General features: G+C 42.3%; 1 long non-coding RNA gene across 1 annotated transcript; it reads left to right on the forward strand.

Moving 5' to 3' along the window:
- Positions 1 to 806: 806 nt before the first annotated feature.
- Positions 807 to 6,806, forward strand: LOC139751759 (uncharacterized). The gene is made up of 3 exons (XR_011713416.1): positions 807 to 895; positions 6,192 to 6,331; positions 6,614 to 6,806. It is a non-coding gene; the product is annotated as an uncharacterized lncRNA (long non-coding RNA).
- The last annotated feature ends 4,296 nt before the right edge of the window (positions 6,807 to 11,102 follow it).

Raw genomic sequence — 11,102 nt, forward strand, 5'->3', positions numbered from 1 at the left:
AAAAAAAGCATTGATTAGTTTTCTAATACACCGAAGCATTCTTGATGAATTGGAACGAGACATGGTTATGTGTTGAAGCCATTTTCTTTACGGTCCAATTTTCTAAAGCGAAGATTAGCAACACATAGTATGAAGCAGCAGTATTATTATCACTCATAACAAAGTCCTTTATTTCGTCTTTGCATGTGTGTGTGTGTGTGTGTGTGTGTGTCCACTGGATCCTAAAGAACAGTGACAGTAATATGTAGTTTGAGACTTAAATCTCAAGTTAAGATGTTCACATCCTCGTGTACATATTTCTTTTTTTTTTATTATTACAATCTGGACGCATTGTATGATACTGCACAACTCATGTATTACGGTACGATACTTGCGTAATGCAGTACAATTCCTGTGTACTACAGTGAGACTGAGGTACGACCCCTAATTGCCACGGTGCTCCTCTTGAGTCTGACTATAGAAACTTTAGCTATGATGGCTTGGCCTTTGACCTGTAAGGATTAGGTGTCAGAGGTTACCCCATCATACTCAAGGGTCATACTGTCATGCTCAAGGTTCATCATGCCACCGTGCTCAAGTATCAGGCTGTATTTTGAGCTCAGGGGGTTTAAATTATGTAGAAAATAACGTCCAATATATACATAACCAGCAATATGTGAATCGTATTTGTACTGATATAGTTTATAACATTTGCTGCTGTCGTCTCCACCACGAATGAGATTCGACCACAAGTGGATAACGAGACTGATTCGAATTCCTACGGAACACGTTTCATGAAGCGTTTTCTCAAACTTTGTGTTTACAAACATTCTGATACTACAGTTTCTTGTAAAAGTTCTGTGATTCTCCTGCGAGATGGCTTTCCTACGGAGCTTTTGCAAGCTTTTGAGAGCATGTAAGTTTTACGAATCACTGAGTTCTCGAATCTTGAGTTCTATATATCTTATGATGTATTTCCATCAGTAAAAACTTCTTGAATCAATGTAAACTTTTCGGATCGTTGAACAAATCTTTTGTCAGTGTAAACTCTTCGAACGAATCTAGCCTGTGGACTTTTACATTACCGTATATTGTTCATACTGTATTTGATTTGCAATGTGTCTCTCCATATTTCGCGACTTGGTACGGGGTAATGATAACTATGTTCTCTTAATTTTTCGGGACTGCTTCACTGGCATATATATATATATATATATATATATATATATATATATATATATATATATATATATATATATATATATATATATATTACCCTTTCATTTGGTCGAATACATTATATCAACCATTCTGTATTTATCGAGGCATTTCCTGTTACTCGTGAGTTACATACTGAAATGCATCGTGATTCAGTATGAATGAAACATAACGAAATAATTTTACGTGTATAACGTAACAATCTCCTAAATAGGATTCTTCTTCCTCCTCATCTACTTGAAAGGGAATTACGAGTCATTTTTTTACCACCGTCACCCTCTTTGTACATGTAATCGCAGTCTCCACATTTTCTATATACTAGAAAAAATTTCTCCCGTTCTCTGTCAGAGCGGTATCTCTCCCCGTGATTTCCAGGGTTACTCTATTGTTCGTCCTGATCAAAGTTGCGTCGGGGAAGCCTTACGTGATACGACGGACTGAGAGGTAGGTAGGCGTTCTTGCCTCATATGGGGGGAGCTGGATGGCTCAGTTGTGGTAGGAAGGCTTGCCTGGCGAGGGGAGGCGGGGAGGCTGAACTATGGTAGGAAGAGCGTGCTTCGTTGAGCGGCGTTGGATGGCTGGGATGTGGTATGGAAAGCTTGCCTTGTGAGGAGAACTAGGTATGCTCAGCTGTAGAGGAAACGCTTGCCTCATGAGGGGCAGATTGGGTGGCTCATCTGTGGTAGGAAGACTTGCCCTGAGAGGAGGAACTGTGTGAGCTCATAACATGAACATTTTACTCCTCACTGAGGTATTTGCCCGTTCGTCGAATGGTGCATGTATCGAACCACCTCACTGCTTGTTACGGTAGTAGCGCGTTCTAAATTGTTTGCTCGTCAGTGATGAAGTTATTCGTGTATATCATGCCCGTTCGTGTCCAAATTTCGTTTGTAGTTGTGCGATATGTATTGTCAATGCCTCAGAGGCAATGGCACCAAAAATGTAGATTCCTCTATCCTCCAATACTTGGTTTATATGTTCAAGATATCTTGAAAGCTGTAGTTATCTGATGCGCATATTTACAAGTCTGGGAACTGGAACCTGTGAGCTGTTCTGTGTTTAGATTCTTTATCTCTGGATCGTAAAGAGAACTCGACAATCATAATCCCGTTCCCTACGCTGCGACTGAGGGAGGTGTTCTAGTCGCTTGCTGCGCGCTAATTCTTAAGCTGGGAACGCTCATGTTCAACCTGGTTTCACGTCCATTTGGTCGGCAAGCGACGACGACTCTCGGTTGAACGATCTCGTACTGGGAGCAAAGAGGTTGGTAATAGTCCAGTTGGAAGGAGACATCGTCCCACTTTTCATGAAGGTCTTCCTTTGAAATGTACTTTAGTCCTCTCTATCCCTATGGTATCAGGGAGGAAAAATCACCGTTGAATTGGGTCTTCAATTACGAGAAAAATGCTTTTAGAATATAGCACCCAGAAGGACGAGGATAAGTAGGGAAATAGTTTATAATAGTTTTATCATTGTGAAGTGTAGTGCCACACACACACGTATATATATATATATATATATATATATATATATATATATATATATATATATATATATATATACCATGAAATCTCGTGATCTCGTGCTGTTCCGCTAAACCCCCGGACCCTGAACCGCCGTTCGGGTGGTGAAGCCTCTGCCAATCGTCCAACCATTATCCTCGGAAGCCTAAAAAGTTTTAGAATCAAACCCGTCAAACTCGGATCCTCCACGATGCAGGTAAGGGCTCGCGACAGACGCTCACGGCCTCTGTAGGTCAGCTGTGTGTGTGTGTGTGTGTGTGTGTGTCTGTGTGTGTGTGTGTGTTCAGGAGGGACTAGGTACGCGTGAGTTACAGGGTTCGTTTCGTGTTGACTGAAATGCTGAAACCTGATTTCTAATTGACAGCGTCATAGTCTTCATTGTAACGCAAGAATTCCTTTCTTTCGTTCCCCTCTTTTTTTCACCTCATAACCATATAAACACACGATGATTTTCTCTCCTGTAACTCCCCTCCCTCCTCCAAAATATCCCCGCCAAACCTCTTGTATTATTTCCCCCAACCACCACAGAACCCTTAGATCTCCCATCCTCGCTCTCCTACCCTAACCTCCTCCTCTTCCCTCCCAGATTCGAACTGGCTCCCCCACTTCTACCTAACCCCCCACTCCTCCTCCCTTCCCCAACCCCAACACCCAACTCCTTCCTCACCCAACCTCCCCCCGCCAGTGTACTAAACCTGCCCGGATAGTCAGCCAGGTGCATAATTTACACGATTAATGAATAATTCGTGCGTAAGACATGTTCATCAGCGCAGCGACCCTGCGAAATGTCGGGGGAGGTATTGTTTCATACACTCGGCGTAATCCAGAGTAGATAAGCTGAGAGTAAATTAGCTTTTGCTCAGTTCTGAGGAATTTTCTTCTTTTTTTTTTAATGAGTGGGGGTTAGGTTAGGGGGATGGGGGTTAGTGATGCAGGGTGGGTAAATTGGTGGTTAATTCATTGGGATTCCTGGAATGAGGGTGGGAAAAAAAAGTATATAAATTCCTGCTCATCTCATAAACCACAATTTCTTCTTTGAATTAATTATATCGATTAGTAGTAAGACGTTATGATATCTAAGTAACGCTGAGGGAGGGAAAAAAAACGATATAAATCCGCAGCTAAAACACTGTTATCTCAGTTGTGAAAAGCGTTTTCTTTTCATCTTTTTTTTATTTTTAAAGCGTTAAGTGAATTGTGTTTATTTAGTCTTGCTGAGGCGATATTACTCAACAAAAAACGCCGTGCTTCATCACTGAGAAGTATTCTCTCTCTCTCTCTCTCTCTCTCTCTCTCTCTCTCTCTCTCTCTCTCTCTCTCTCTCTCTCTCTCTCTCTCTCTCTTTTTCTCATGCATGATTATGTGTTTTTCCTCTTCCTTCCTTCCTTCCTTTCTTCTTTCGTCTCTCCTGCCGAGCCAGGTTCGTTTGTACCCCGCGTCTTATAAGGGACTTATCAAATTACCTTAATGTAACGTGAGATTCAAGATACCTGACGCCTTTTATGCTTTGAGCAGGAAGATTTCTCATTTCTTTATAGTCAAGGTAACAGACGCTTCATTAGCTATTTTTTCCGTAGCCTGAACATTTTTCCCTGGATGATTATAGAGCTAATGTGTTAATGGAATTTTTTCTCTTTTTTTCTTTTCGTCAGTGTCTCTCAGAGTCTCTCTCATCCTGCCGGAATATGGCTCAGAGAGAGAGAGAGAGAGAGAGAGAGAGAGAGAGAGAGAGAGACTGTGGAGGTATTCAGGGTGTTTAGGTACAACGTGACTTGCATGATTAATCATATTATCACTTGCATTATGAACTTTGTCATCAGTTGTACGATGAATTGTATTCTCAATAGACTTCATCATATCTGTCATCAACTGTGTTGCTGTGGACCATCACCTGAATTAACCCATATTCCAGTTCATAATGACCTGTTTCATGTCTTTATCAAGTGCGCCGTCATCAATTTTCTTGATGAACTTGATCATCAACGGAACATCAATTTTATCATCATCGTCTTCACTATTTCAGCCCCATCATCAAATGTACCATCAACCATATCATCAATTGATTGTCATCAACTTCATCAACTTCACCAGTAGCTATAGCATTAACTGTACCATCCACTATATCATCAATTGGTCATCACTTACTTCACCAGTAACTTTGTCATCAACTGTACCATCAATTATCATCATTGATTAACCCTCATCACCTTCACCAGTCTCTGTATCGTCAGCTATGCCACTCCCAGGTACCTCATCAACAACAAGCCATCAATATCTTCGTCAACTCGACCCCCCCTCCATCCTCACCCCAGCCTTATTGTACCATTACCTATACCATCAACCCACATCATCAACGACCATATAATCCACCGTGCAGTTGACTACTACGTAACTGCCAACGGTAGCCAACAAGGCATTCATTCCATCCTCGAGCTACCATTAAGCAGATCCTCTGCCAACACCATGTCGATATCTCCAACATTTTGTCTCTTCGCTCCTGTTGCAGAATGGATGGGTCAGTCGCATTTCTCCTGAATGCCAGTGATTTTTTTTTTCTTTCTTCTTCGTCACAGGCATTCGAGACAGAAATGCAAATTGCACTCACCGGACAAAATAGAAATTAGACTGCAAAAAAAAAAGAGATAGTTCGTGGGCTTGGTGCATGTTGAATTATACGGCCAAAGGAAAATATGTATATTATTTATACATCACTGTATCCGGAGACTACAAGGGATTTATGTATTTTTTTGGGAACAGGTTCATGTTTTTTTCCCCCGACGCAGGTTAATGGATTCTCCCAACCAAAGCTGTGTATATTTCTTTCAATGTTGATGAGGTTTGAAAAAAAACTCACAATTTAGGGGTTCATTATCGGGTTTGAAGAGGTTTCTTAGGATACATTAAAGAGTTTTCTAAGTTAATGGGATCTCTAAGCAAACCCATAGGTTTTATATCATAGAATAATGGTTTACCCAACAGAATATATCGAGTTTTCAAACAGAATTTAATGGTTCGTTAAATTAAAGTGAAAGGGGTTTTCTACCATTAGAATTTTAGGATTGTTTGACAAACGTTTATGAGTTTTCAACAAAATGCAAAGAATAACAAACAAAACTCCTTTACTGTAATTACTAAATGCTCCATCATTAACTTCAGTTAACCGATACAAGTTAATGGTTTCTTAGTCAAGTTGATTTGGTCCGTAAAAGATTAATGGTTTGTCTAATGAAGCAGCAGATCCTTAAGGGATTTGACACAAGTTAAAGCTTAGACCAAACAGGAATTACGAATACTAAAGTATTAGATCCTCAGATACAAAGGATGTGGCTCCTTAACTCAAGTTAACGAGTGCCTCTCCAGGAGATTATAAACTCTGGAACAGATGTCGAGAGGTTCTATAAAATGATCTAATTAATCTCCCTCTCAGGTAATTCGATTTTGGGAGATTATCTAATGGAGGATCCATTTCAGATCACGGGAGCCTGAGAAGCTATCTAATGGGCCCCTCGCCTCTGAACAATGGGTTCTCCAACGCTCACTGACGAATCTCCAACACCGAGGTTAAATGTGGACTCACAATACTAACACAGGAGACGCTAATTATGGGACAGGTAAGAATCTAATGTTCTTGTCAATAATCCATGTCAATAATCCACTTACTATGGGGATGCTACAGTTACCTCTCCTTTTTCTCAATAATTGTTTCAGTTATCCATGATATTTTCAGTTTTTCTAAAGTACATTATATTCTGTTGAAAGGTCGTATTGTCGTGTGTTACAATATAAATTCTTTTATTAAGTCAAAAATAGATTAATAGTAGTTTCAGAGGAATGAAAGTGTGTCAGTGTAACAGCAATATTAAAAGATATCCTGTTATTTTATCACTTCCCAGAAATTATCGCCCACTTACCTTAACGTCTGTAGTTGGTGACCTTACGAAAACCATCGTGCATTAAGGTCTGTCTTGGGTTCTGTGAAGAGGCGTGGCTAATTGTTGACAGTCAGAAATCCAGGTCGACCTTACAGTCAAGTCATTACTTCATCAGTGTAGCCAAACAGTGAAATCCTTGACGACTCTAGAAATAAATTCCCACGTCAGTTTGACAGTCATTTTTTTCCCCTCTCTCTTTCGCCCGTTGACTTTTTGCAAGGTGGAGTAATAAACTTTCCCGCCAGTTTTTCACAGTCAACTTCTCAACTTCTCTCGAGTTTTAACAGTCACCTTCATGGTAACTTTGGCACCACTTCCCAGCTCGCTCTTAACCTGGTGAGCTTAGCGCGTGTGTGTGAGTGTGTGTGTGTGTGTGTGTGTGTGTGTGTGTGTGTGTGTGTGTGTGTAGTGGATCCCTAACTTCAGCCTTAAGCACAGACAGAATACAGGTTATCCTCCCCCTGTATTCCAGTATGAGGGAGGAGGGAGCAGGGTTACATCAATGTGCCGTGGACGCACATGTGCCGGACGAACCGACCCTCAATATTCATAAGAGAAAAGTTAAGTGTCTGTGGGAGGTTAGTATCACAGGTTGAGAGGCCGGGGATGCCGGGTTAATGGCCAGTTGCTTTTGAAGGCTGGCCTTAGCAGAGTTGAACTGACCCCCAGCGCCCCCACACACCCCCTTCAACTCTGGTCCTCTGCAGACGATGATGGTACTGCAAGCGCCACGGCAAGAGGAATGCGAGATGAAAGGCAGAGAGAGAGAGAGAGAGAGAGAGAGAGAGAGAGAGAGAGAGAGAGAGAGAGAGAGAGAGAGAGAGAGAGAGAGAGAGAGAACTGGAACGCCTGGAGGATCCCCGAAAATAGAGGAGCGAACACGGGCTGACTGAACGAACACGGACTAACTGAACGAACACGGACGGACGGACCGAACACGGACTAACTGAATGAACACAGACGGATGGAACGAACACGGACTAATTGAACGAACACGGACGGACGGAACGAACACGGACTAACTGAACGAACACGGACGGACGGAACGAACACGGACGGACGGAAAACCATGGAATGCAACGTTGTGTTCTCTACTACGCATCATCAACAGATACTGAATGAAGCTCTTGTTGAATAAGGGACTAGAAATAATTGGACCTCTAGGCGCAGGAGCCCAGTAGAAAGTAGTCAGTGAAGTGAAGAAAATAAGATTCATCACGAAGATCACATTACGATATTCTCCTTTTTTGGAGGGTGGGGGTGAAGAGGGAGGGCTAAGCAGGACAGTCCCTCTTAGGAGGCAAACCCATGCAAGAGTTTCTGGAGACAATGTATCACCGTACGCCGTATGAGGATGAGTGTAGCGTTTACGCTGCCAGAGAGGGCGTTGAATGTAGCGTTTACGCTGCCAGCGAGGGCGTTGAATGTAGCGTTTACGCTGCCAGCGAGGGCGTTGAATGTAGCGTTTACGCTGCCAGCGAGGGCGTTGAATGTAGCGTTTACGCTGCCAGGGAGGGCGTTGAATTTAGCGTCTACGCTGCCAGCAAGGGCGTTGAGTGTAGCGTCTACGCTGCCGGCAAGGGCGTTGAGTGTAGCGTTAACGCTGCCAGCAAGGGCGTTGAGTGTAGCGCTTACGTAGTCAGCAAGGGCGTAAGAGACTTTGAGGTTGTGGTTCGATGAGGAGGAATGATGGAGGGCATTCGTGTATAACTGATGAAGAAACGAGGGAGAGGACTCCTCCTCCTCCTCCTACTCCTCCTCCTCCTCCTCCTCCTCCACCACCACCTCCTCCTCGTCCTCCTCCTCCTCCTTCGGCGTTACATCCACTGGAACCTCTCGTTGACGAACGTTATGGTCGTCATTAAGAAAAAAAGAGAGAGCTCGCCAAAGTTACAAGGCTCTAAAACATAATCACGTCGACCTGCCGCAGATTTCATATCATCTACCGTGATCATAAACTTTGATAACTGTCGTTGCTCAGTCAGAGCCGCTCGTTTGGTGATGTAGCGATAAACATTCGAGAGGATATGTTCGCCGACTTATCGGTAGCAAATGAGGGAAAAGAAGATATGAGAGAAAATTACTCAATAATTTTCAAATGAGCAGAGAAAAACGTTAACAGTTCTTATCCCAAAATCATAGACATTTAAGATCTGATTGAATGCCACCAAGTGTCTTACATACACCTGGAGTGTTGTGGGCTCACGGTACAGCAAATGTGTTAGAGTAAGGTCTGACTGGGGACGCTTCTCACTATCATGAGAGCTAAGGTCGCCTGGCCATGTGACCCGGTAAGGTCTTGTGGGTTACAGGATGCTCCTAAATGAATGCTTAGGCCAGAATGGAGACGAGGTAAATCAGACACGCTCACAGTCCTGTTCAAAGTTCACTAGATATAGTTAGCAATACGTTGGTAGGTTGTTATCCAATAACAAGAACAAGAGATGCGTTAATTGGTTATCTGTACTTGCGCCACCCAACTAACTTTTTCTCTATTGCATTTTGTTGTATGATAAAGTTATTATTTCTTGCACCTTTTTTTCCCTTAGGCATTTTCCATCGATTCCGTGTAAAATTAAACGAACCTTAGAGGAAACTGGTTTGAAATGTTTCAAAGGCTCGACTAAAGTCTCACATCCAGACCAGTGAAACATTGCACAACACTTCATCAGAATTTCCACTTAAAGTATTCTTAATCCTGTTGAAATACTATTGAAAACCACATCACTGCTGGAGAAGGTGTTCGGGAAGTGAGGGACGAGGCATTCTCAAAAATTTCATGTCAGGGAAGCAATGGAAAAGAAAATAAGGTTTTGATTCAGGACTTATATGAAGTACGAAACACTGTCGTATGACAAGCTTGTTTCACTTAATGTTCGACGAATCATGTCTTCAGACCTTAATTCATTCAGGGTTTTCACTGCCGCAGTAGCAGGGAGGGATATAGTGGTCGGGACGTTCAGTAATCGTATAACGTTCTGTGCGGATCTAATATCTTCATGAATGGTCATTGCATCAGCTCGTGCTGCGTGGCAGGGATGGCCAAGAGTTACGCCTGATGATTGCACTTCATTAAGCAATGGATCTGGTGCAGTTGTGTTGATCGTCCGTCAAATTAGGCGTTCGCTTCACGTGATGTGTCTGTCTACGTCCACCTCAGTGGCCTTTTATTTCTCATCACATCTACTTCAGTAACCTTTTTTCTTTCTTTCTCATTACATGTACTTCAGTAGCCTTTTATTTCTCATTAAATCAACTTCAGTAGTCTTTTCTTTCTCATCGAATCTACTTGAGTAGGCCTTTTTCTTTCTCATTAAATCTACCTCAGAAGGCCTTTTTCTTTCTCATTAAATCTACTTCAGAAGGCCTTTTTCTTTCCCATCAAATATACTTCAGTAGGCCTTTTTCTTTCTTATCATCTATTTCGCTTCTACACCACAGAATCATAAGAAGGAACATTTAGTGATATCTGACACATGTTGACTATTTCATCATTTTTTTCCCCTTCTGATCGCACGGCTTTTGACGATCTCCACATAAAGATACGTAGCTGGTGTACACTACACCTCTTTCCCTACACAGTTCCTATTGTAGAGGCTGTAATAGATTACTGTCCGTGGCGATAGATAAGGATATTTTGGTCACACTGGTGGATGTCAATTATCAGTATGTCGCCCGTGTATTATGGATGGATTTCCATAGTAAAGAAAGTAAAGAAAATCCTTCCCTACTCACGCTAGATACATTTTGAACTTCACACCAACGACGCTTCACGTTAAACCTTTTTTTTTTGCTTATCTTATGATTAATCTCGTCGTATGCAAGGCAAGCAAGCGAGAGATAAGGGTATTCTCGTCAGCCGAGGTGGTGGAGTGTGGGGGAGGGAAACCCTCCAGTTCTTATCAGTGTTCCAATGTTTGTTATCAGCAGCGTCGCTTTGAGAGTACTACTTGCAACCCTGTTTGTAACAACGACATTCCTTTGGGTGTCTCGTCCACATTGCCAGGCAACCTTACCCCCTCCCCCCTCCGTTTTCTGTCCTCTTTTGTGTAAAAGTCGTAAAAGTAAAACAAGTGAATTTCTGCCTTTGTTGTCGACGGGAAAGATTAGTTTTGAGCAAGACGTTACGGTCAATGGCACGGTGGTGAGGAGCTGCAACATAAGTCTTGTGTTGTGAAGTTCTGCAGATGTATCTTGGCATGGGATGAACATTAATTTGACCACTGTATAATCAAGTCAAAAAAAAAGTTGCAGAAGGATGAAGGGTGAGTGTCATCAACTCCACTATAGAGGCAGATGCCCAGAGCAGACTATGGGGCTGCCTTGCGTTGATCACATGACTAAGCTGGCTATGGATGGATCCCTAGCAGCTTTGGATAGATATAGCACACGATATAGTATAGTATAGGATCTTGCTAAATAGCCGTTCGGGGAGCAAGTAGTATTTTCT

The sequence above is a fragment of the Panulirus ornatus genome, chromosome 12 (assembly GCF_036320965.1).
Source record: "Panulirus ornatus isolate Po-2019 chromosome 12, ASM3632096v1, whole genome shotgun sequence".
Lineage (NCBI taxonomy): Eukaryota > Metazoa > Arthropoda > Malacostraca > Decapoda > Palinuridae > Panulirus > Panulirus ornatus.